Source organism: Mauremys mutica, chromosome 3 (genome assembly GCF_020497125.1).
Source record: "Mauremys mutica isolate MM-2020 ecotype Southern chromosome 3, ASM2049712v1, whole genome shotgun sequence".
Taxonomy (NCBI): Eukaryota; Metazoa; Chordata; order Testudines; family Geoemydidae; genus Mauremys; species Mauremys mutica.
Window position 1 is genome coordinate 123602929 of NC_059074.1, and position 27262 is coordinate 123630190.

A 27262-nucleotide genomic window follows, 5' to 3' on the forward strand; every position below is an offset into this window, starting at 1 on the left:
CCTGTGTTATTCAGGCAGGGGCAGCTCTAGGCATTTTGCCGCCCCAAGCATGGCAGGCAGGCTGCCTGTGAGAGGTCCTCCGAAGCCGCGGGACCAGCGGACCCTCCGCAGGCAAGCTGCCGAAGGCAGCCTGCCTGCCGCCCTCGCGGCGCTGGCAAAGCGCCCCCCCCGCCCCTGTGGCTTGCCGCCCCAAGCACGCACTTGGCGTGCTGGGGCCTGGAACAGCCCCTGTATTCAGGAGATCAGACTAGATGATCAAAATGGTCCCTTCTGGCTTTGGAATCTGTGAATCTATGACCACTTGAGTGAAATCTTTTTTGGCCATTTTACAGATGAGGGACATTGACGCAGAAAGAGGATTAATGACTTCCCCAAGATCAGGCAAAAGAAAAAAGAAAAAAAAACAGTGGCAAAGGAAGGCATAGACCCCAAGAGTTGCATCTCCTTATCTACTGTCCTAATCATTATACACATTATATTTTCATAGCACTACAAAAATATGAATACAAGAAACCAAAAAAAGCCAAAGGAAACACATTTCCTGTAAATGTGTGAAAATGGTTTGTTTGGTCTGATAATCTTGAACACATTTCTTTTGAAAGCATAATTTATTAAAATAAGCACATGTAATTTTGCAATTATAAATACAATATGTGCATTAAACACATTAGTTAAGAAGTTATGCTTTTAAAACTGCAAATCACTAACCAAATGCATTTTACAGTGTTTTAATGAGCACTTTTTCATATGGTATTAATATCCATTAGCTATGTTAATACAAGTAATGCTAATAATGTACAAAGCCATTATTTTGCTACAAAGTCAATAATGGATGGTAGTGATTCCTAGACTGAACTGTCTGAGAGGGTTTATATTGTGTTTAGTGCAATGGTAAAAGTACCACTGAATTTCTCTCTCTGTTAACTAAATTCTGGCTGCTTTCATGGAGGGTAATTATCTGGGTTAGGTGGATGTCTGTGGGGTGATTTTGGAGGGGTTCTATGAATCAACACAAGTGCTGGGTAGAAATAGCACACAGATGCCCTTCTGTCTTCCATAAAGCAACACCAGGATATAGGGACATTTACCCTGTTTTCTATTGCCTGCTGACTAATGTTGTCTCATTGTTTCCTTGCACCTGCCTGTCTGTCTATATCCATCTGTTATCTCTTGTCTTATTTTTAGATTGTGAGCTCTTTGGGACAAGGGCTGTCTTTTTGTTCTGTTTGTACAGCACCTAGCACAGTAGAATCCTTCTATAGGACTGGGGCTCCTAGATACTATGATTAAACAAACAATTAATAAAAAGAACTAACCATTTTCATAGGTACAATATACGTACCTGCCCTCTCCTTTGCACGGGTATAAATTTCACCATTACGAGATAAGCAGAGTTAGGCCTGACCTGCAAAGTTTGGATTCAAACTTCCCCAGCGTACATGGTGGTTGGATTCTGAAATGGATTCAAAGCCAAACTGAAGTCAATGGAAAAACTCCCAATGATTTCCACGGGCTTTGCATCAGTCCCTTGCTTTGAGCTCATCTTGAAATATAACTTTGATATATTGTATCTAAATGGATTTTATTGGCTAGATTGTCTCTTTGGAACAACTATGATTGTTATTTTGCCAGATAATCTGGTGAAATGTAATAGTTGTTTAGTTAGTGGATGGAATGAGGAGTGATTATTGGGAGAAATTCTACTTGAAGTCGTAATACAATTTGCAGCTACATTATACTACTTGCTTTAGGAAAACATTTATAAGCTGATTTGCAAGTAAAATATTTTATTATACTAATATTTGGAACATTTTATGCTACTAGTAAAATTCTTACATTATTTTAGAGACCATTCTTGCATTGTAAAATTAACCATATATCTTGTAAATCAACAGAGAGAAGAAACCACAGTGGTTGGCTCAAATATTAAGCATACACATTTTAATAATAGCATGTTCCTGTTTAATTTTTAATTTACTTAACCACAGTATTTATTCTAACTTAAGGCAACAATTTCCCTGAAAAATGCAATTATTTGCAACTTTTCTCATTTTTGTACAATATACATATACTCCACTCCCCATATAGTTTGTTTCATGTTCTCTAGTTTCTTGTAATATTTTGGCTTTTGGAAATACACTGCTGTAGGCTGCAAAAGTGAACTTTTAGCTGATGTGTTTATGAAATGAATCAGGCTTATTGTGGCATGATTCATTGTAATTAGATCCATAAGATTGATGTGTGCCGTAGAAGCTATTCCAAGCATCTCATCCATCTCTGGTTCTACTCTTCAGCTTCTGGCTCAGGAACTCTTTTCTTCGTCATAAACCAACATATACCCATTGCTTATGTAAGGTTTTGCTTCCAGTAAAACATGTGAATGGGAGCCATGCTGGGAAGGCCAAGATGGAAATCTTCAATCCAGACTACCCTACAGTAGGAAGAGGTTTGGGCCAAAACCAGAATTATTAGTTTTTATTCTTAAAGCCTGAGGAAACCATAGCCAACAGAAAACCATACCAATAATAGCAGCCCATGCTGTATTCCCCTAAGACTGAGTGGGCAAGAACCACAAAATATGGGGTGGCCCCGAAAGACAAGCACATGGAGCAATTTAGCACCTATCAAGCTGCTTTTAAAAATTCTATTCTTGAGTTAGTGTTCCACTCCATACTTGGTTCCTCCTGATGTAGGTGCAGAGGGACTCCCTTGTAGCTTTGACACTATTTTCAGATGCCAGATAAAAACACTTTAAATGATACCGGTGATTTTTTTTCATGGCATGGGGCTGTTGGCTGCTTCACAACACAACATCACCATCTTGCTCTGGGACTCCCACTGCAAGTGAGGACTTTAGGCCTGAAGAGGCTCTAAGGGTATGTCTACACTGCAGCTAGACACCTGCAGCTGGCCCACACCAGCTGACTCGGGCTTATGGGGCTTGGGCTAAGGGGCTGTTTAACTGCAGTGTAGATGTTTGGGCTCAGGTTGCATCCTGAACTCTGGGACCCTTCTACCTTGCAGGGTGCTAGAGCCCCGACTGCAGCCCGAACCCAAATGTCTACACTGTAATTAAACAGTGCATTAACTCAAGCCCTGCAATCCTGAGTCAGCTGGTATGGCCAGCCACAAATGTCAGTGTAGACATGCCCTAAGAGGGATGATAAGAACACATAACTGACCAGTTGTAGTCCACTCTAGCATTTGTGGAGGCCATAGACCTGGTTCTTATCTCATCTTAGACTTACCTAGAGTAAGTCAGAAGTAACTCCATTAGAATCAATGGAGTAAAAGATGTGTAAGTGAAATCAAAAGCAGGGTCCATGTGAGAAAGCTCCAAAATCTTTAGATAACTGTGTGGAGAGCATAGAGGAGGAGAGTAAGGCTTTGGTTCAGTGTGATACCCTGTCTGACAGAAATCTTGATAATCCTGGAAAAGTAGGTGAGAGCCAGAAAGGTAAACATCCTTTGCCTTGAAGAACAAAAAGCCAGGGCATCTCCTGACATTTATGAAGGACCTTGATCTCCGAACTCTTAAAATTAAATATTAAAAGGAACCCTGATTTATCTGGGAGGCTGTTACAGGACCCCCTATGGAAGTGAGAGAATTATAGAAGCATCATTAGTGTGATCCTGTCAAATGTGCAACAGAGTAAAAATTCCTGATGTGGAAAAATGAGCTCCTGAAGTGACCTACAAATACAATAAAATATTCTCCTTGGATCTGAGTTTTCTGCTATGACCTAGACATGGAGGAAAGAGTTGCTCCCTGAAACACACTTCTGTCAAAAAAGAAACAGAGGATTCAATCACAGCAAGACTGAGAGTATACTTTGGAGACAAAATGTATATCTTCTGGCATTGGGAGTCCAGAAATAAATCCTCTTTGAAAAATTATGGCTAGGCATAAACTAAAACCAAACCATAGGAATTGCATACAGAATCAGACCAATGGTCTGTCCCGTCACGTATCCTGTTTTTGCCAGTGGCCAGAATCATATGCTACAGAGATAATATAGTGGATAATTACACCCTGATCCTGTTCCCTTTGAAGTCAATGGCAAAATTCCTATTGACTTTAGTAGTGCAGTGTCAAGCCCCTATTGAACACTATGGGAGTCTGAAAAGCAAATCTGGTTTCCAGTTTTGTAGATGGCCTCTGTCTTCAGAATGGGCCAAACCAATTCAAACAACCCTAAATTTTGTGGTGATTAAAATCTGGATCCAGATTCATATTTTGTGGCTTGAGCCATTCTCCAGAAAAAATACAAAATGAGAGTAGCTTCATAGACTCTACCAGGAATAAGAGCTGAGTAAATAATTTGTAGCAAATGATGTATTTGGTGAATCTACCCCCTCACCTTTTTATTTTCCCACAAACTATCCATCAGAAGCTTACGGGTTTCCTGCTTTTGTTACTTGTTATTATTTGTGCATAATTCTTGCTCTGTCGATTGTTCACGAGCAATTCATTGTGAGTATTCAAAAGCTATAACTCCAGTTTCAAGCTGTGATGGCATGTTTTATCAGGTGGTATTTTTCTGTATCCTGATAGAAGGAACTCTCAGAAACCAGTTTCCAGTGTGAATACTCAATCTTACAAGTTCATTTGCTTTCCTACGTATATTTTTAATATCATTTCTATTTGTAATAAAGGTGCAATAGACAGGAGTGCTGGTAAGAGATTGAACTATATTATATTTCCAGGGCCCAGATACTTAAAAAGAGCAAGGGTTACAAAAGTTTATTAATCTTGTGACATGACAGAGGTCGCTGTCTACTAACTAGTAGGTACATCTTCCTCTTTAAAAAGTCAAATGCAATAAACCATAAAATATCATCTTTAAATGAGAGCCTTGGACTAATTCAACCAATTAATAAAACACCAAGAGAGATGTCAGGATGGAAATGGAGACGATGTTATGAATCAACCTTGACTGATTAGAGGATTATTGTGGCTCTGACTCAGCAGACATCTGTCAATAGCTGCTATCCCTGAACCTGAATGGCTTTGTGATAGCATGACCAATTGTTCTCAAAACAGTTCCTTCTGCAGCGGCTTATTCAGCCTCTGAAGTGGATCACCATTTCTTGTCACCAAAGATGAGGGGTCAGATTCTCTTGGCACCAACAGTTATGCAGGGGTTTCTGTGATTTTTATAGTCTCCCCCAAACCCCCAATAATGCTGTCAGCGCAAGGATGGGCAAGAGCTGGTGTGGAGGGATGTTGGCTGGCAGCAGCCATATTGTTTACAATAGAATGATTCTTGTGGCAGGAACAGCTGGTGATGTGACCGTGCCGTCCTGATAATGTAAACAAAACTCAAATATTTTCTTTGGCTCTTCGTGGAACAACTTGCACAGATAACAATAACTGTTGTTTCTTTGATATTATTATACAGAATATGGGGACAAGGCCCTCTGCTTTATCAAGCCAACTACATAGGTAGCATTTTGGTCTTCAGTCATATGTGTGAGCTGTCAACATTTTTCTTTGGCTTTAGTAATGAAATAGTAGGCTAAGTAAGGCTCAGGCAGCTACCACAGTTCTAAGGTGGCACCAGAATAGTACAGCAACTGCTCTGATCATTCACCAGTGTGCAAGTCCTGGACTGCCCTTCTCTGGCTGCAGAGTTATTGCTCAGTCATTCCCCTCTGTGCAAAAGGGTTGTCCTTGTTTCTGCTCAGTCAAGTACAGCAGGAGCCCCTCTGTCTCAGATATGCCCCTGGTTCCTTTGCACATCTTTTGCTGCTTCTGGTGCAAAGGTTTCTGGTGCACGATGCCTTATGTGAACTTTCAGTAAATATATTATTACATTATCCTGATTTTGGCTCTTCATAAAATGAGCTAACTGCCTGGTGGTTCATCAGTGATTTTTCTGTTTCACGCTGAGCATTGAAGTCACATACACAGTAAATTCTCGTTGTATTTTTCTTTGTGGGCTTATTGTCGGAGCTATTTTCATTCTTTTCCATTTCCCTGTTCTTTGTTCATATTTTGTGTCCATAATTTGCTGACGGTTTTTAAAAGGCATATGGGAATTTGACCTGTAAGACTGTGCCAAAGTGGAAAATGTATCTTTCTAAATATTTATGACAATAAAGTAATAATGCTTATATCTACTCTTGATTACCAGGATTATCTAAGTGTGCATAGCCAAATCCTGGAGATAGGCAGATTATGTGATCGGAAGGTTTTTAGCAGGCCCCAGTCTCAGGATCCAAGTTAAAGCTGATCAGGCTTAGCTTTAATTCACATGCTGCTTTGCAAGTATACTTGCTTTTTTCTCAGAAGAAGAATTTGTGTCACTTGCTCTTTTTGTTGACACTGGCCCCAATCCAGCACCCACTGAAGCAGAGGGAAAGACACCTATTGAATTAAACGGGCACTGGACAGGGCCCTAACTTCTTACCCATTTTCGGCTTGCTTTGAGGACTGTGTATTCCACTTCTGTGGGGGTGCAAATGTCTCAGTGATTCACACATTTTGGTATGACTTTTACATTGCTAACAAATGCCAGAAGAGTCTAGCATGACTTTCTCTTTCTAATTACATAAAAATCTGAGATGTATAAGAGGATCACAAGGGAGGGTGAAACATGGCCTTTAAAGGAGCACAGGGAACAGGAATGTTTCCTTTCATTGAGGAATGAATTATTTTCAGCCAGCCAGCAGGACTTTCCCATAAGGTAGACTTCTAAGAAATTGACATCTCTTCATGGGGCAGTCTGAGTGGTGAACAATGTAAGCCATCTTCTGTGTGCTTTCCGCTGTTTTGTAACTGAAAACACCGGAGGTTATTACTGCTAGTGCTTATGGAGTATTCTGTGGGCATGTCTACAGTGCACCAAAACACCTGTGGCTGGCCCATGGCAGCTGATTTGGGATCATGGGGCTCGAGCTGCAGGGCTATAAAATTGCAGTGTAGACGTTTGGGCTTGGGCTCCCCCAACCGTATTTTGAGTGTAGAGAATTGGTATCAAAGAGAGTGCAAACCTGAGTCGGGGAAGGGGATTGAGGGAATGGTTAGGCATGAGGACTGTGAGAGAGCATAGGCAGTGAGAGGGAGAGGAAAGGAAAGAAGAACATGGTCATGGAGATAACATTTTGTAGCACCTCGGTGATGAAGGTGTGGAATTTGTGGCAAATGACAGGAAGCCAGTGAAGAGATCTGAAGAGGGTGATGACATGGACTGAACAAGGTGAGAGTAAGATGAGTTAACAGCAGTGTTTTGGATAGATTAGATTCTAGTGCTTCCACACTGCTGCATGCACTTCTCCACTGCTGCCCTCCTTTCATGTGGGTGGGGGGAAAGGATTATTTATTTATCCTGAAGTATAAAATGCATCTATCCCATATTTGAGGTGAAAGAGAAAGCTACCCCAGCTCAACTCTGGAGTCTTCCCAGCATGTTAGAATCCTATGAGGACTCCTTTACTTGTCAGGCTTCCAACCAGGGGCGGCTCTAGGCATTTTGCCGCCCCAAGCACGGCAGGCAGGCTGCCTTTGGCAGCGTGCCTGCGGGAGGTCCGCCAAAGCCACGGGACCAGCGGGCCCTCCGCAGGCAAGCCGCCGAAGGCAGCCTGCCTGCCGCCCTCGTGGCGACCAGCAGAGCACCCCCTGCGGCTTGCCGCCCCAAGCACACGCTTGGCATGCTGGGGCCTGGAGCCGCCCCTGCTTCTAACTTCCAGCTATACTCATCTTCCCCAAGTCTAGTGACCGACCCTCATAGTGTCTAGCTAAATTATTTAATTGGGTCTTCCCTGAATACTAGCACTGTCCCAGAACAGGGCTGTGAAGCACTCTGAGGTGTACTTGTATAACTACAGTCACAGAGCATAAACACAGTCTTCTAAAATAGCCTGCATATATCCTTTGTGGTGTCTGCTACATACCCTTAATTTTGGACAGTACATCCAGGATATGTACTTCAGAAAGCATTGCCTTGGCTGCTTATGACACTATACCACCCTAAGGGCTAAAAGCAACATAGACAGTGTATTGTAGGCGACCATCTCCTTTTTTTTTTTATTCAGGGAAGAGCTAGTTTGGTTGGGCTTGGGTTGGATGGCTTTCAAAGGTAAATGCTTAAGGCTTCTTTAGAGGAACTTGATATTGCCTTTGAGTCAGAACAGGTCTCTTAAAGGGCAGCAGGACCAAAAAAGAACTTGAGGTTATGGTGACCACATATCCTTGGTGTTTGGGAAGAGTTCCTGAGTACAGGATGATATTTCAGTCCTTTGCATTCCCCAGGATATCCTTTTGTCCCATGAAGGACTGACAATGTCAAAGATGAGCTGGAGAAGAAGGGTATGCGTCTAATGAACCTGTGTGGTGACCAACTAGTAACTGTCCCACTGCGCTGACTGATTGCTGCCTTTCCAGTCTGTCAAATGAAGGAGCACCAAAGTAATTCTCATTCTGAGACTGACCCCTCCTGACTGATCTAGCACATCTTCAGTGGACTCGGAGTCATTGAATTAAATAATGTATGGGAAGGAATGAGATGGAAAAAGGTGCCCAAGGAGAGTTACCAGCAAATAATTCACCAGAATTGCCTCTTTCTGTCTCTCAGTTCAGCATGAAGTGTTTGTTTTGTTTTGTTTCCTTACCTATATGGCTTGTTTAAGCTGATAAGACGAATGAGAGTAAAGTTAAACATCAGGGCCCTGTGCAGTGATACAGATTAGAAGATGGTAGCTGCTTGCATTCTTTGGATTTCCTCTCAGTGGCTTTCTTCATACATTTAATATTATTCCTTGCCAAAATCTTTATTAAGTTACCTTTATAAAGGCAAAACAATCACTTGTGCCTAAAAATCTATCAGAACAATGCAGTTATAAAACTACTACAGCAAAAATGCTTAGAAGGTAAGAAAATATACATTATGATTAATTTTATACAAACAAATGCTTTAAAGGCTATAAGCTTATGAGGGCCCAATCCTTTCCTTAGGTAAGTGCAACTTGCATTGAAATAAGGGGGAATTCCACCCACATAGTCGAGGGCAAAATTGACACTTTAGAGTTAAGATGAGTGTCTACTCTGAAAAGTAACTGGCCACCCAAGTACATGCCTGCCAGACCCTCTAGGTCAGTGGCACTCAACCTTTCCAGACTACTGTACCCCTTCCAGGAGTCTGATCTGTCTTGCACACTCCCAAGTTACATCTCACTTAAAAACGAATTGCGTACAAAACCAGACATAAAAATACAAAAGTGTCACAGCACACTATGACTGAAAAATTGCTGACTTTCTCATTTTTACCATATAATTATAAAATAAATCCATTGGAATATAAGTATTGTACTTACATCTCGGTGTATGGTATACAGAGCAGTATAAACACGTCATTGTCTGTAAGAAATTTTAGTTTGTCCTGACGTAGCTTGTGCTTTTTATGTAGCCTGCTGTAAAGCTAGGCAAATATCAAGTACCTCCTGGAAGACCTCAGCGTACCCCGAGGGGCATGTGTACCCCTGGTTGAGAACCACTGCTCTAGGTCCATACTAAGGTGGCTAGCCTGTGCCTCAATGACCACACGGCTATTTTTTGCATGCTAGCTCAAGTGGAGCTAGCACACATCTGTGTATGTGGGTTGGGAGACATGCTCCCAGGTGCAGTGCAGACAGACCCAATAAAGACCCCTTGCTGTAACAGAAATGTGCATGAGACTGCTAGAATATCATAGAACCAAAACCCATTCTCACATCAAAAGTGGGACTGGTTCTTCCAAATATCATAAGCAGCTGCCTTCATGGGGCTAGTAACTGTATAACTCGTAGGGCCAGCACATAGGTTAGCAACCTTGACTAATTTGAGGGCTGGTCCCATAAAATCTACTAATCAGAATAGATTAAAAAACTGTGATCTGAGGTGTTCTCAGTGATTTCTAGCTGCAGTGGAACAAGTTCATGGCAGAAGGAACAGTTAGGCCCTGAGAGGGGTGTGGCTAGCATTAGGATCTTATGCCTTTAACCCAGCCAAGATAATGAGAAAAATCCTGCACACTTAAAATGTGCATTCTTTTTCTTTCCAACATGTGCCAATATGTTACATTCACAGATGGTGTGTCAAGGGAGCCCCGATGGCCAGTTACAGCAATTCCTGCACTAATGTGAACAGAGCTTTTGATTTCATGGTTTAAAATAAAATGACCCAAATATAATTACTGAAGCTTATTAATTTATTTGTTATGGGTCGGTTACCCTTCATAGGCTATAGCACTTGTTACAGGAAGGGCCAAGAGGATTAAGGCTTTAGTTGAGCACAGTTTGATTCCTATATGAAAATTGGACGAAACGAAGCACTAAATTGCATGTTTTATGATTATATCTTATTAAAGAACAATTAATACCCAAATTTGAGTGCACCAGTTTCATGTTGAATAGGAGCAGTGTGAAAACGACAGCATCATGAAGGCTACGATTGAATGGTACATGCAGTAGTTAAGTCTGGATTTAAATCCAGTATAACAACTGAAAGCTGTTACATCTCACAGCTATTCATGGCCTATGTGGGCTCAAAGTTTCAGTTCAGTTTCTAGTGAACAAGTGTCTACATCACAACTGGCACCTGTACCATATAGGTAAGGAAACTGGCACCAGATTTAGCACAGCTAATGGATTACACATGAATGGAGACCCAACAACCATCTTCCCTCTCATGGGGTGTGGGCGTTCTTCCAAAGATGAGGCAGGCTGAGATGGCTGGGGTTCTCATTGGCCAGCTCTGTTATTGCTCTGAGGACACCTGGGAGAATTTAGCCTTGCAATGATTCATCATTATTTATGAGCACTAAATTCACATTCACCAAAATTGAAGAAAAGTTATTAGAGGCTGGGCTGGTAGCACAGCCTGCTGTTAAGGTTGCTTAAACTTTGCCAAATTTTAACTCTTTGAGCTGAAATTTTCCATGCTGGGTGTCTGCCTCTGGCTGAATTTCTGGAAAATTACACCCAAAAGGATTCAGCTGTTTCTGAGAATGAGATTAAGAAAAATAACAATTCTGTCTTCAGAGCAGGGGTTGAATAGTGTGCAATAATGAAGGCCTTGGACCGCACATTGAACAACAAGGAGAGAACAAAATATTGAATAGCTGCTTGTTAAGCCATAAGCTCTCCTGTGCCCTGGTGCCTATACTCTCTCCCCCACTTCCCCCAAGAAGGTTAGGATGCTGATGTGCGTGAAATCACAGCCAGAGGAGATACATGGGAGGTAGGGGGGCAGATTTCTGCCGGGGTTTGCTGGCCCTGCTCAGTCACATGATGCAGCTGGGTCCCCTCCCTGCATGACAGCTGGCGGAGCCAGTGAGCTGTGCCCTGCAGGGAGAGGCAGGAGCAATAGCTGGGAGCTGCAGGGAGGGGCTACTGCTTTCTGGAGAGGAGACCGAGGGTAAGGGAGGAGCCTGCCTGGGGGAGGGGGCATGACTCACGCTGTTCCGGGGAGTGGCCGAACCTTTAAATTGTAACCCCCCCCACACTATCAGCAGGTACGGGTCATCTCTGACCACTGCCTATCGTGCTGACCAGCATTGTTTCCTTGTACTTCCCCGTCTGTATCCATCTCTCGTCTCGTGTCACACTTAAATTGCAAGCTCTTTGGGGCAGGGACCATCTTTTTGCTCTAGACCAGGGGTAGGCAACCTATGGCACGCGTGCCGAAGGTGGCACGCGAGCTGATTTTCAGTGGCACTCACAGTGCCCGGGTTCTGGCCACTGGTCCAGGGGGCTCTGCATTTTAATTTAATTTTAAATGAAGCTTCTTAAACATTTTAAAAACTTTATTTACTTTACATACAACAATAGTTTAGTTATATATTATAGACTTATGGAAAGAGACCTTCTAAGAACATTAAAATGTATTACTGGCACGCGAAACCTTTAATTAGAGTGAATGAATGAAGACTCGGCACAGCATGTCTGAAAGGTTGCCGACCCCTGCTCTATACAGTGCATAGCAGAATGGGTTCCTGATCCATGACTATGGCTCGTAGGTCTCACACTAATACAAATAAATAATAATAAGGTGAACACAATCCCACATCCTGTGCACTCAATGAGGCTGGGGTTCTGTGGAAAAAAAATAGTGTGTAATGCAGTAATTAAAGACTGTATCATAATACATATACACAAGGGGAGCGGCAAATTAAGATTGCCCATGCAGCCTTAATTCTGGCATTGCCTAACTTTTGAGTGCTTGATAATATAGCTTTTTTGAGGGTGTTTTTTGTGTGTGTGTGTGGATGCCATATTGGCACAATCTTAATGGTAGGTTAAGCTATTAGAGGGAATCTCACCAGATAGTATTTAATGTTATTTTCTGCTGTTGAGCCCCTTGCCCCCCAATGAAGCAGTTATCATTGCTGAATTAAACAATCTGAGAGGAAATATTATGGAACTCTTGTCTCCTGGCAAGATGTTTTGATTTTATTTTTTTAGTTATATATTTAAAAACATCATGTCACACTCGTGTGCTGCCTGAGCACAGGGCTGAGCCGTCAGGAGCCCTAGTTTTGTTCCCGACTCACTCTGTGACCTGGCACATGTCACTGTCTCACTCTGTGTGTCAGTTTCCCCATCTGTAAAGTGTGGATACGTATGCTCATGAACCTTTTATACGGTGCCTTGAGAACTGTGGATGAAAAGCGCTATGGGTAAAATTTTCAAAAGCACTTAAATGCCTCAGGCCTGTGTACGCTAGAAAATTAAGTTGGCTTAACTACATCACTTGGGGTGTGTGAAAAATTCACATGGGTAAATTGACCTAATCTCTGATGTGGACAGTGCTAGGTTGACGGAAGAACCCGTCTCAGGGTGGTAGGTTACCTGTGCTGATGGAAGAACCCCTCCCTTCAGTGTAGGTAGCATCTACGCTGAACCACTACAGTGGCCCAGCTGTAGTAGCATAGCTGTGACGCTGTAGTGTTTTAAGGGTAGACATACATTCAGTCCCACTGACTTTCAGTTAGACACAGGCTCTTAAGCCAACTTGGTACTCTTGAAAATTTTACATAAGTACTAATTTCAAAGTTACATTCCAAATTCTTTCTAATGTTATATATTTTTTAAGCACAGTTATGCATAGTTCATAGTGTATTTGTGTGAAACTAAAATGCAAAGCATTTTAAAATATCCTTAACTGTAGGCTTGCATATGAAAAAGATAAATAAGCAACTCTTGCCAGACAGTACTTGTCTTTCATAAAAATCAGAATGTTTTCATTCATGATCAGATATTTAAGGGTTCCTTCCTTGATGCAGATATGTAACTCCCACTGACGGTGATAGATCTCATAGTATCAATAGGTTCATTGCTTTCCAGAAGCAGTGCCATACTGAGAGAGTCCCATCTTTCCATACTGTGGTTCCATGGCCAACCCTAACCCGTTGTTTTTTTTTAGTGTGAATTTTAAGGTTATATATTTTTAGAAACTGCCATATGTGCCATCAGTTTCACCTCTCCCACCAACCATTTTGAATAGTTCTGCCAAAAAAGGCACTTATACCTATGGCCTAAGACATCCCTTACAAACCTTCTTCTAACTGCTAAATTGTCCTTAGCCTCACAATGAAAACTGCAACCCTGCTAACTACCATGCCAGCTGCTTAACTCTCCTTCTTCCAGCAGTGACAGGTATCCTGTTGCCAAACCTTTTAAAATTCCTCATCACTTACAAATGGAGGGCCTATCTTAGTTGAGGAGACTAAAAAAGCTTGGCTTGTTTACCCTAGCAAAAGGAAGGCTGAGAGGGAATATGACTACTGTGATGATGCTGCCTGTGGGAGCCAGCTGAGGTCACTCAATTATGTTGAACTGCAGACAGAATGGGGCAGACAAACTCCAAAAGCTGGTAAATATTCCAATACTTAGATTTACCAAGCCAGCCCAAAAGAGCCTCTGTATTACCTCACTGGTTACTCAGAAGTCCAAACAATGCAGTTCCCTTAAAGTACCCAGCCTCAGGCCTGTCAGATATGATGATTACTGAAAATCTTATTTCATCATATAAATGAAAAGGTTCTACCAATCCCAAAGGATCAGCAACACATCCAAGTCCAATTATAACTTAGCTCTTACCCAAAATACTAACTAAACTAAAATTTATTGAAAAAGAAGAGAGATAAGAGTGTTGGTTAAAAGATCAATAAACATAAAGACTTGAATTCAATTCTTTAGGTTCAGGTACATAGCAGAGATGAGTTTGTAGTTGCCAAATGTTCTTTTAGAAGTAAGCCATAGGTTATAGTCCAATGTCCATATTCAGGGTGACTCCAGTCAATGACTGGGGATCTCAGTCCTTGTGGCTTAAGGTTTCCCCCTCTTGAAACCCAATGCAGATCTGAGGTGAAGAAGGATTGTGTCCCAAGGTTTTGATACATTTCCAGCAGCCTTTTGGCCTGAGAAAACAATAGGCTTAACTTTCCTTCTCTCAAACATCATGGCAATTTGCACAGGGTAATTTATCGATTAAACAGTTCAGATACAGGTTACCACAACCTTCAAAGAGACAGATAGACAATAATACTATTTTCCTTAAGTGTCTTCCTAAATACTAATACTCTTTTTAGATCTTTGAATCAAAGCTATAGCAATAGACAAGACTTGTTTGCTTACATCCCAAGACCTGAGCAAACATCTACCCTTCTACCTCTAACAATGCAGACTTGCATTTCAAAGCTCTATTCATTTATAGATCTTCCTAACCAGTCTCTAAAGTTCGGCCATGGGTCAGGTCGGTCTGTGAGTTAATTAACTCTTTCTGGCCCTGTCACCTTTCAATGAGATATTATATTACACTCATAACATCACAACTACTCTCTATAAATACAGCAGGGGGTAAACACCAGACAGGGAGAAGAGCTATTTAAGAAAAAGGACAATGTTGGCATAAGAACAAATGGATATAAACTGGCCATGAATAAATTTAGGCTGGAAATTAGATGACGGTTTCTAACTATCAGAGCAGTTAGCTTCTGGAACAGCCTCCCAATAGGAATTTTGTGTGGGGTGGGGAGAGGGGGAAAACAACGTAACTAATTTTAAGATCAAGGCTAGCTCCAGCTTTTTGCCGCCCCAAGAAGCGGGGAAAAAAGTGCCGCCAAAGAGGAAGACAGGGAGTGAAGGACCCGCTGCTGAATTGCCGCCAAAGTCTGAAGCTGACCGACTGAGCTGCTGCCAAAGTGCTGCCACCGCCAACCCAGACGTGCCGCCCCAACAACACACGGACTGCCACCCCTTTCTATTGGCCGCCCCAGGCACCTGCTTCATTCGCTGGTGCCTGGAGCCGGCCCTGTTTGAGATAGAGCTTGATAAGGTTATGAACAGGTTTATATGATGGGGTTGTCTGTGATAGCAGGGGACTGGACTTGATGAGCCAGGAGGTCCCGTCCAGCAGGGCCGGCTCCAGGCACCAGCGCAGCAAGCAGGTGCTTGGGGCGGCCAACAGAAAGGGGCGGCATGTCCGGCTCTTCGGCAGCAATTTGGCAGCGGGTCCCTCAGTCCGTCTCGGAGGGAAGGACCTGCCGCTGAATTGCCACTGAAGAATGAAGCGGCGGCGGTAGAGCTGCCGCCGAAGTGCCGCCAATCGCGGCTTTTTTTTTTTTTCCGCTGCTTGGGGCAGCAAAAACGCTGGAGCTGCCCCTGCTGTCCAGTCCTATGGTCCTAAAAAAATCCACTCACCTGACTGCTCAAGGGATGTACATTGAAAATTACACACTTCAAAAGAACTGATGGCCATGCCCTGGAACACAGGTAAGAAAAAAAGGCTTATTACAGGACAATGATCACTAAAAAGCTTCTCCTCCTGGTGCACATATATAGACCATGGGTAAAACCAAAGGGCTGTCCACATCTAGAAGAAACTGGCCAAAAAGACTCTGTCCAATTGGAGCTTATTCCTAGAATTGAGGAAGAGTGGATGGCTGAAAGTATGAGGAAGCAGACTGCTTTGGTCTGCTGATTCTGCCTAAGAGGGGCGAGTTTTTGATGGCAGTTTTTGTGACATAGAATTTAAGTCCAGAAGGGAAGATTAGATAATCTAGTCTGACCTCATCTATAAATTAAAACAGATCCCTATTTCCTAAGCACAGAGATCACCAACCCATTCCACACAGACCCCTCACAACAAGACAATGAGTATCATTCACCATGGACCTGGCTCATATTTGGACAAGGAACCTTTAAAGAATTTTTCAAATCCCTTAAGTCATCCATTTCCCTGTGATTCAGAAGCTATGGTTTCGCAAGGGGGAGATGGATATACCTCTTTCCTCCTGCACGCTTAACCTGCGTGTGATTTTTTTCCATTGCCCAGTTATGGAAAAAGAGCAAGGAAAAAATGTTCATCAGGAGTAGAAGTTCTCTCTTTCCCTGCTAGTGTGTGCTACATTCAGTGCACAGGGAGAATATGTATGTTACTTACATTCATTGTAATGTATCAGAGGGGTAGCCGTGTTAGTCTGGATCTGTAAAAGCAGCAAAGAGTCCTGTGGCACCTTATAGACTAACAGACGTATTGAAGCATGAGCTTTCGTGGGTGAATACCGACGAAGTGGGTATTCACCCACGAAAGCTCATGCTCCAATACGTCTGTTAGTCTATAAGGTGCCACAGCATTCATTGTAATGGAAGTTCCCTTTGTAAGGTCTCAGTTCAGCAAGGCGCTTAAGCATCTGCCCAACTTTAAGCATGTGATTAGTTCTAGTGACTTCAATGCGACTACTCACGGGCTTAACATTAAACTTGTGCTTAAGTACTTCAGTGACTCGGAGCCTAAATCCCCAATATATCAAGGATATTCCAAAATAGATCTGGAGATAGGCCAGCACAGCAGTTCCTATCTTAGGTTCTCTACTGGGACCTTTCTGTTTGTATAGATGTTGTTGGGAGAGGATGGCAACTTTCAATCCACAGCAGGATATAGGGTTATTTATTGAATCGTTCCATCTCATGTGCTACTTAACATGAGGCGCAGGTGAGGCAGCCAAAGGCGCATGATAATTGCAGTTATTCCCAGAGATATAACCCACATAGATGTTGAAATCTGAAATTTTAGGATAATGGTGATAACCTAAAATACATTGAAGGAGAAAAGCCTTTCTGTTAAATTAAGTGACTGTTCCATTTTTTACAGGATCTGGGCTATTACACACAGCTGGAATGCTTTGTCTAAATTGGAATAAAGATGATGCATTTGTCTAGGATGATAAAATTGAACCCCGCAGGAAATTATTTTGTTGGAATTCATAATGGCTCGTTATAGAATTGTAAGTAGGGAAGGGGAAGCCAGTTCAGGAGGCAAGAAAAGACTGGCCTTAACCTTCTCCCATCCATCAGATGGAATCCAAACTTATTTCAGGCTCAGTATAGAGAAGGATCCTCACCTCATCTCTCCTTCTTCTTGATATTTCAGCATCTTCCTGCCTCCCAGGTGGTCTTCCACTAGGCTACACCAGCTTCCTTCCCCAGAAACTCCCTATAGGCTCGGGCTCCTTCCTAGCCCATAACCTTCAGGAACCACTCTTTCCTCTGTCCCTTTGAAGATCCTGCTGCAATACACAGAAATTCTGGCAGCCTCCAGCCTGGCTGCTACTGACTTCAAATATCACACATTCTGGGGTGCATAGCCCACTGGAGAGTCCTAGTACATACCACTTCAATAGTGCAAGATTATAGGGAAAGGAATAAATAGAGGTCTACTGGAGAATGACAGAGGCAAGGACCTGGAGAAAATAAGGGTTGTAAAGAGGGAGAGGCAGACATAAATGATCTGGAGAAAGGGGTAAACAGTGAGGTGGCAAAGTTTGCAGATGATACTAAACTGCTCAAGATAGTTAAGTCCAAAGCAGATTGTGTAGAACTTCAAAAAGATTTCACAAAACTAAGTGATTGGACAACAAAATGGAAAATGAAATATAATGTGGATAAATGTAAAGTAATGCACATTGGAAAAAATAACCCCAACTATACATACAACATGATGGGGGCTAATTTAGCTACAACGAGTCAGGAAAAAGATCTTGGAGTCATCGTGGATAGTTCTCTGAAGATGTCCACGCAGTGTGCAGAGGCGGTCAAAAAAGCAAACAGGATGTTAGGAATCATTAAAAAGGGGATAGAAAATAAGACTGAGAATATATTATTGCCCTTATATAAATCCATGGTACGCCCACATCTCGAATACTGTGTACAGATGTGGTCTCCTCACCTCAAAAAAGATATTATAGCAATAGAAAAGGTTCAGAAAAGGGCAACTAAAATGATTAGGGGTTTGGAGAGGGTCCCATATGAGGAAAGATTAAAGAGGCTAGGACTCTTCAGCTTGGAAAAGAGAAGACTAAGGGGGGATATGGTAGAGGTATATAAAATCATGAGTGATGTTGAGAAAGTGGATAAGGAAAAGTTATTTACTTATTCCCATAATACAAGAACTAGGGGTCACCAAATGAAATTAATAGGCAGCAGGTTTAAAACAAATAAAAGGAAGTTCTTCTTCACGCAGCGCATAGTCAACTTGTGGAACTCCTTACCTGAGGAGGTTGTGAAGGCTAGGACTATAACAATGTTTAAAAGGGGACTGGATAAATTCATGGTGGCTAAGTCCATAAATGGCTATTAGCTAAGATGGGTAAGAATGGTGTCCCTAGCCTCTGTTCGTCAGAGGATGGAGATGGATGGCAGGAGAGAGATCACTTGATCATTGCCTGTTAGGTTCACTCCCTCTGGGGCACCTGGCATTGGCCACTGTCGGTAGACAGATACTGGGCTAAATGGACCTTTGGTCTGACCCGGTACGGCCGTTCTTATGTTCTTATGTTCAGATATGGACAATAGCAGGGTCATTGTGGGGAAGGGAGCCTTCAGTATTTTGGTTAAGTATCTAAATGTCAGGGGAGCCCATGTGGAAAGTGGACCATACAGCCTACAATCAGGGATTGGGCTGGCAATGGTGAGGTTACAGCCTGGTCATCAATGGAACAGACAAGTCACTGGACTCTAGAATCCCACTGAATGTGGCTCACGTATAAATCTGAACAATTAAAAGTGGACTTCTTATGTGGCAAACTTCCCAAAGGTTGTTTTTCCTGTATTGGGGCATATGTGGCTTCTTAACCAGACCCCACATGAGGGTGCTGCTGATTCCAGAATGCTCACAGTCACAATTGTTCATTCCAAGTTTTGGCTTGACTCCTATAAGGGCCCATCAGCCAACATGTCAGACCTAGGTCAGAGCCAAGATAGAGTGTCATAAAGAAGGTAGGGGTTGCCTGGAGACATCAGTGTATTCCGTATCATGCACATCCACAGAAAAAGATGAGGGTCCACAGTTATTTTCACCTTCGAATGCTCATTTTAAAAGACTTCTATAAGTGAAATTTTACGTTGACAGTGTATGGTAACCTTGGCTTGTTTGAAACATATATAAAGGCTCCAATTTCAGAAGCCTTTGTGACCCGGGTTGTTTGAATTACCCCTTTCCCCAGCAGGAAAGCCTGATGCTGCATAAAGAATTACAGAGTGCAAATGCAGGCAAAGCCATGGCATAGGAGAAGGAGTAGCAAAATAATCTTGAGGGACTCCAACTTGTTTGAAGCACACACAAGGATTCTGATTTCAGAAAACCTTTTGTGAGCAGAGCTGTTTAAAATACCCCCAGGAATTCTAAGCATGCAGTGAGGAATTCATTTAGGAAACTCTGCTGTATTACAGAAGACAGAAGCATTAACTGGAGCAGGGCAATCAGTTTTCCACATGATGATCTTTGCTGTGACTTCTCCCAGGAGAGGACAGAAATTTGTTTATTCTTGCCCTTTACATTGTGATATTCTTGTTAGATTAGGTGTTAAGAATCGCTTATCCATCTATTCTTGCATTTTATGAAAGACCTGATTTACTACTGTGTTACTCCAATTTTATGACAGTGTAATTCCACTGATTTCCGTTAAATTACACCAGTATTACTCTGGCATGACATGGTGGTGAATCAGCCCTAAGATTTTGAGGTAGGCCTATTTTCTCTTGTTAGCCAATGAAATTTTTCCTTGTTCGGTTTATTGATGGTGCATTTCAGTAGTTAAAAATCTTCTTATAAATAAGATGGATAGTCAGTTTGTCCCTATTGGAAGACATCAAGTGGTCCTCATCAGCCTTCACCAGACATTACACTGTGGTGTGGTCCTGCCATATAATATTAGCACCTATGTATCTCATAAAACATTCTTAGAATAGCTCCTTCTAGTTGTCTTACAGTGCCTGGCTGGACATGCTCTAAATCAGTAAAGTGTAACAAAGCTCACTGCAAATATTTATTAATGACTTTCCATCACTCAGCCCCAACCTAGCTCTGCGCTCTCTAACACTGCAGCATCTAAACATGTCAATCAGCGAATAGCATGATATAGTGCTGGCTATTCCTGCACTACAGCTAGATCCAATTCCCTGATGCAATATTAGTGTTCAGGGTGCTAGAGTGCTCCATTAAAACTCTATAGTCATAGGACAAATAAGGGGGGAATTAGTGGGTTACATATTGTTCTAATAAGCCATAAATCCAGTGTCTCTGATCAGTCCATGATTTTTAGTGTCTGGCAGAGTTATGAATTTAAGCGCCCAGGCTCATCTTTTGAAAGTGTTGTGTGCAGGTTTCCTTTGAGGATGAGGACTGAGAGGTCAAATATAGAGTGATCGTTTTGTGAAAGTGTTCACCCACAGGTGATAAGCCTGTATTTGTCCTGTGACTGCAGCGGTGTTAACGGACCACTCTACCTTAAATGGTCCTTTAGAATATGTGCTAACTATTTATGCTAAACAATCTATACCACTATACATTTAGTTGTGACGTTTGGAATACCTTTCCCAGACCTGAAGAAGAGCTCTGTGTAGCTTGAATTTTGTCTCTCTCATGATCAGAAGTTGATTCAATAAAAAGATATTATTTCACCCACCTTGTTGCTCTAATGTTGAAACCTTACATTTTATTATCGGTAACAGAAACGAAAGTGGGGAAGTCTGTACAAGAACCACCAGTATATTTACTGTTTAATAGCTTTTGTTTAAAACTTATTCATAGTATTCCAAATGCTATTTACAGTTTTATACTATTTGCAGTGTCTTGTATGTGCACTAAAAATGTTTGTTTTACTATGCAAATGTATGGTTCTCTCTCTTTTAAATTGACTAGGAACTGTTAACACCCATTTATTAGGGTTTTACGTATAATAGGCCTGAGGTTTAACTGTGTAATGCTGTCTGAAAAGTCCAGAAACAAAGAACTCTGGCCTGCGTGTCAGCAAAGAGCTAAGCTGCAGGCAGGGCCAGCTCCAGGCACCAGCTAAAGAAGCAGGTGCTTGGGGCAGCCAATACGAAGGGGCAGCACTCTGGCCACTATTGTCCGGGTCTTCAGCGGCAATTTAGTGGCGGGTCCCTCAGTCCCTCTTGGAGCAAAGGACCTGCCACCGAATTCCCGCCGAAGAATGGAGTGGCGCGATCGCGCTGCCGAGGCTTTTCCCCCCCACCCCCCACGTAGGGCAGCAGAAAACCTGGAGCCAGCCCTGGCTGCAGTGCAGGAAGAAGAGAAGTGTAATAGTTGTATACAGAATATTGCCTTAGCATCCCCCATCCCCAAAAACGCATGGAATAACATCAGTGGACTCTGAAGAAAAGGGAGTGTAATGTGGGGCCTTTTGAAAAGGGAAGGCGAAAACACTGGGAACAGAGGGCTGCTGCAGACATGGAGAACTACCCTAGCTGCTGATGGAAGTCCAACTTCAATTCCTTTTGCTGACTTCTGCAGTTGAGAGTATTAAAATTTGACTGTGCTGCCTGAAAAGGGACAGCTAATGGGAGAACAAAGACTTCCTTTCTCTCCCAAACTGAGGCAATATCGCATGGTCAGGATTAAAAATAAATAAATAACTAATCGGAATAAAAGCTGTTTGTGAAAGAGGCTGCATATACACCAGTTATTTACCAGCTCTGCCAAAATGAGTTTCTTCCAACAGGAAAGAATAAATCTGCTGGCCTAATGTTTCATTTATTAGGTTCCCAGGGAAAATAAGGGACAAGAACTGTAAAGAGGAAGTTGGCAGCCAAGATTGCGGATAAAGACTTGAACGAGCCCTGTCGATTCTGTGGGGAATATGCAAATGCCTTTAATAGGGCTGTGTCGTCTTCACTGGAAGCTGTTTAAACAGGAGTAACATTCTGAATGTTTGATTGTATGACTATGGCTCAGTTAGATGTTAATCGTGGCTGTAGTAGGTCAGGTGCTTGAAAATAATTACCAGCTGAGCTCAGGGTGTTTCACTGGGGTTTTCAAACTCTTTATTCAATTAACTAGCTACTTCCCTGACATAATGATGAATGGGTATTTTATTTTCCGTGCATTGCCTCTGCTCGGCTGTCATGTGGGGTGTTTTCTCACTTCATGGACTTTGAGGAATTTGGCGTTATGCTTCCGCCACTTCCAAACCTTTATTGCATCCCTGTCGTGTTCCCTATCCATGTTAATAGACCTCCCCTACTTCCCCTATCTCTCTGCCTTTCCCTACCTGTTTCCCCCTTACCCCCCCCCCCCGCATATATTCCTCATCCTTGGACTAGTCTGCAGGACCTCCAGCATTGGCAAGCCCCAGGCTTGACCTCTTAAGATCCACATTCCAACTTGCTGTCAATATTCTTCTTCAGGCTGCTTTTTACACAACTAGCCAAAAATGATAATACTGACTCTTTAAGATTGGAGTTTGGGAGTATAAAACTATGGTCATTCTTTTTCTTTTCTTTTTTTCCCCTCTCTCACCTATGACCATGTTCCCTAAGTTATTACTTGTTTCATATGATATTCTGTCTCATATTTTGCTTGCTTGCATTATTGGCCTAGTTAATAGGCAGCACTAATTATGTTAACTTAGAGGGTGCGTGTATTTTATTGCTTCAGGTTATACACATTGCTCAGTGCATTGAGTGTTCGCTAAATGGAATTTTTTTTTTATATTCCTGCAGGAATAACTAAACGGAACATTTAAAAAGAGCAGAGAGTGAAAAGATTCCACCATCTGGGGCAGGCTGTGTTGGAAATTGTAAATTCTGAAGTTAGTTCTCCCTCACGGAAGCAGTAATCCTTCTTCCAAATTTATATTTAATTATTCAGTGCAGGATTGCATCAATCCATCTATATGGTTCTTCTCAGCATCTGAGCACCTGACAAAGTCCCCAATTCTGACATGGTCTTGGCTGGTGAAAATGTTTCCAGGTTTCCTGTTAGATATGCCCCATTGGTAATTTATTTCAGGGGCTGTCATTCTTATATGTTTTCTTCTTCTTGCAGCTCTTTGCTCCTCTAGTGGGAAAATAACATCCAGATAGTTGCACCTCTTTGACTGACTCTCATCTCAGCTTCATCTGCCATTCATTCTTGCCTATTTTCCCAGCCATATTGAGAGAAATGGCACAGAGATGGTATTTCTCAGGGAAGGGACAGTCTTCATTTCTTGCCCAGTGTGAAGAGAGGCATATATGCTCTCGGTATATAAGGGAGACTTGGTCTCTGAAGCAGTCTAGCAGGTGACTGTTGATTCTATCACAGGAATAAGCAGATCTGAATGTTGGTTCTAAGTTGTCTTTCTTTCTGAGGCCAAGACCGAGCCTCCAGTCCTGAAATTGGCCTCATTTTTTTGAGGTGCTGATCACCAAAACTCTTATTGACTTCAGTAGGAGTTGTGGGTGCTCAGCACCTCTGAAAAACAGCCCCATTTTGTTAGGTGTCTATGCACAGATGAAGTGCCTAATTTAAAGCTCACAAGTTTGAAATTTTGGCCCTGATGTTTCCATGTTCCTGGTGAAGCTTCCGCAAATGGTTGAGAACTCTATTGACTTGGAAACTGGAAAGAGAGACAGAGAGATGCTTGCTGTTCTGTGCCATTCCCATATCAGCTGTCTTCACTGAAATGAGGAGAATAGCTCTATTGAAATTCTTTTATGTTCAAATATTTTATTACTTTCATAAAAACAAACACCTCCCCCACTAAAGAAAGAAAATATGTAACAAATAAATAATATAGAATGTTTGTACAAATTGATATATACAATGTATATATTATACAATAAAACACTGGAAAAACCCTAATAACATAACAAGCAGAAATAAAAACAAAGGAAAGGAAAAAAAGGGGAGAAAACAAGACAAATATAAAATTGCAATTGGTGAAATGTTATGATAATATGAGTGTAAAAAACACCACAAATATTATACTAACACACCAGATGACTCTCTATTTTCATGTGAAATTATTACCCCTGTAATCCTGTTGAAATTCTGCCAGAATTTGCTGTATGTAAAAGAGGCCAGAAACCTGGAACATGTAGTCAGTGAGAATTTTTTGAAAGATCTCTCCAGATGTAAACTGAAACTGAAACAAACAAAACAAAAACCAACCACAGAAAAGAACAGCTACTTCCTTACAGTAACTGTGGTTCTTTGAGATGTGTCAGCGACATGGATTACGCTCTTGGTGTGCACACGCCCAAAGTGTGCAAGATTGGATTCTTTTGGCCAGCAGAGTCTGTGTGGCCTGCACCTTTGCCCTAGATGTCCTCCCACTAAGGACATAAAAGAAACTGCATCTTTTGTCTGTTTGAAGTCTGAAGGGCCAGAGACGCTACCAGAAGCAAAAGATCTCCAGGGGCTGCCTCCTGGGTCTGCCCTGAAAGACACTTTGAATAGACAGCAACAAAGAGTCCTGTGGCACCTTATAGACCAGGGGTCTCAAACATGGGGCCCATGGGGATATTTCCTGTGCCTGCCAAGCGGCCCGTGCTCCCCCCCCCCCCGGCCTACCTCTAGGCCAGGGGTGAGCAAACTACAGTGGATTGCCCCCCCTCGAGCCCTGCGCCGCTCCCTGAAGTGGCTGGCATCACCTCCCTGTGGACGGGGTGAGGTGGGGGGGAGGAAGCAGAGGGCTCCATGTGTTGCCTTGGACAATGGGAGCTTCAGGGGAGGTACCTGGAGGAGCGGCAAGCGGCATGCGGAGCCCTGCATCCCCCTCCCCCCAGGGAGCACAGGGGGAGGCAGGGAAGAGGCTGCTGGCGCTCCCAGGATCATCTCATTGCAGTCCAGCCCCTGCCACTCAGCACTGCAGCTGCCGCAGTCTAGGCCAAAAGTTGTAAAGTCACGTCCCAGCTGCCGCAGGGAGAAGAGCCCAGGGGAACTGCAGCCCCAGTGCCTCCCAGAGCAGAGCAAGAGAGTGGGAGCCCAGGAGCAGTCCATCTCCAGCGACGCTGTGGAGCAGGCTGCCAGGGCGGCCTGGGCACTGAGGGTGCCAGAGTCTGCTGGGACGGGGTGGGGACTTGGATGAGACGTGGATTTAAAAGCTGGCTAATGGGCAATGAGAGCCGAGGTGGGCCCCCGAAGGCAGGTGCGTCCCCTCCATAAGTGTAGTTTGACTGCATTGAAGTTAGTTCCCCTGGCTCTCTCCACCTGCCTGGAATGGTAGCTGTGCTGCCGGTTCTGGGGAAGGGGGGGGAGGCTTAATGGGGAGTGGGGGTAGGGGGAGGCTGCTGTGGCAACCTGAGTGCAGGAACTGCAGCCACTCAGGCAATTCAGATGCACAAAGTGCCTCTCTCCACCCCATCCCCTTTTCTCCTCCCACTCCCCTATTCCCTTTTCTTCCCCCTCACCCTATCACATCCCCCTTCCCCATTGCTTCTTCTCCTTCCTTGCCCCACTGCCCCCCATTCTCTTCCCCCTGCCCTATCCAATCCCCCCTTCCCCACTGCCTCTTCCCCCCCCCCCACTTCCTCCCTCTCCCTTGCAGACCAAGCAGGGCAGCCTGGTGCTCACAGACATCAGGAGGGGGGGGGGGGAGATAGTGGCATGAGACCTTGCATGCAGCCCCAAACTGCATCCATCCCCTCCATCTCCTGATGCTGAAACCTCTTCTCTCCAAGAGCTGGGCGCCCTCTTTCTGGAACTCTGCCACGGGCTGGGAGCTGCAGACGCACACAGCCTGGCGGCCCCGGCTGAGCAGGGGAGGGTGCTGATGATACAGCGATCCCTGCTCTCACCTGCCCCTAAGGCAGATTTCTTTTGTTTAAAAAGTGGGAGGGCATCACCTTCCTGGTCCCCCTGCTTCTGGTGCCCGAACACAGGGCTTGCCACTCCCAGCATGAAGGGGGCATCATGCAGAGAAGCCACCATGTCAATGGGAAGAGAGTGAGAGAGGAAATCCCCTCTGCCATCACTATCCAGCTGCCAGGGAAAGGCAGGGCCAGAAGGAGCTAATTTGCAGCAAGATGTGTCATTCAGACCACACCGCTGCTGCCAGAATGTTTCCATGCACAGCGGGGTTGAATGGCTGCAACACTGTGTCTAGTTCAAAGAAGCAGCCCATGTAAGCAGCTGTATGCATAGCAGCATCTCCAGTCAGCACTCCTCTCCCACCACAGGTGAATTTCTTCTTTGGGCTTCAGGAGCGCTGGAACCTGTGTACAAGTTCGGGAGGTCACTGGCACCAGGACTGTGGCTCCTCTTTTGCCCTTGAGGAGGAGATGAGGTGCCCGAGAGCAGTTGCCAGACTATGTCCCCACCCTCTGGGATACGCCGCCCATGGCAGGTGGAGGGCCAGGGCTCTTCACAGCGGCCCGAGGCTCCCTGAGCAGCTCTTACTATGGCCTGGCTCCAGCTTCTAGCCTGACCAGGAGGTGGGACCTCAGAGGGAAGAGGAGGAGCAGGGGGCAGGGCCCCATGGTGAGGATGGCTGTGGGGGGCCCAAATGTTCTTTTTTGCCCAGAGCCCCAATAAATCTTAATCCACCTCTGACCACCAGTTTGGGGTGTCTGCCCTATTTCTGACAGTCTGCCCTGAGGTAAGCACTCATGGTTGTGAGCTGCTCCAGGCAGCCCGACACTTCCTGTTTCAACAGTATCTCATGAGAGGGGTCACTGAAAAGGGATGGGGAAAAACGGGAGAGGGGAATTGAATGCAATACTCCTTGCTGACAATCTCCAAGACCCATAGGTCTGAGGTGATCCCATTTCAGGATTCCTGACAAAAGAGAGGTGGTTGTCAAAATGTGGGGATGGCTGGGAAAAGATGCTTGGAAAAACTTTCTGCTGGGCTTGTAACGACAGTGTCATATTTACTGCCAGGTGAAATATGCTAAGTATGCCACAGCTGCGGAAGAGGCAAAGGATTGTCTTCTGGGCCTCATCCATCTTTGAATTTAAAAGTTTATTGCCCTCCAAGGGAAAGTCTGTGATTGTGATT

General features: G+C 43.6%; 1 long non-coding RNA gene across 1 annotated transcript in view; it reads left to right on the top strand.

Moving 5' to 3' along the window:
- Window positions 1-26570, top strand: part of LOC123365953 — a 49903-nt gene extending 23333 nt beyond the window's left edge. The window contains exon 3 of the long non-coding RNA XR_006577852.1: window positions 26443-26570. This is a non-coding gene — a long non-coding RNA (uncharacterized LOC123365953). The remainder of the gene's footprint in view (window positions 1-26442) is intronic.
- The last annotated feature ends 692 nt before the right edge of the window (window positions 26571-27262 follow it).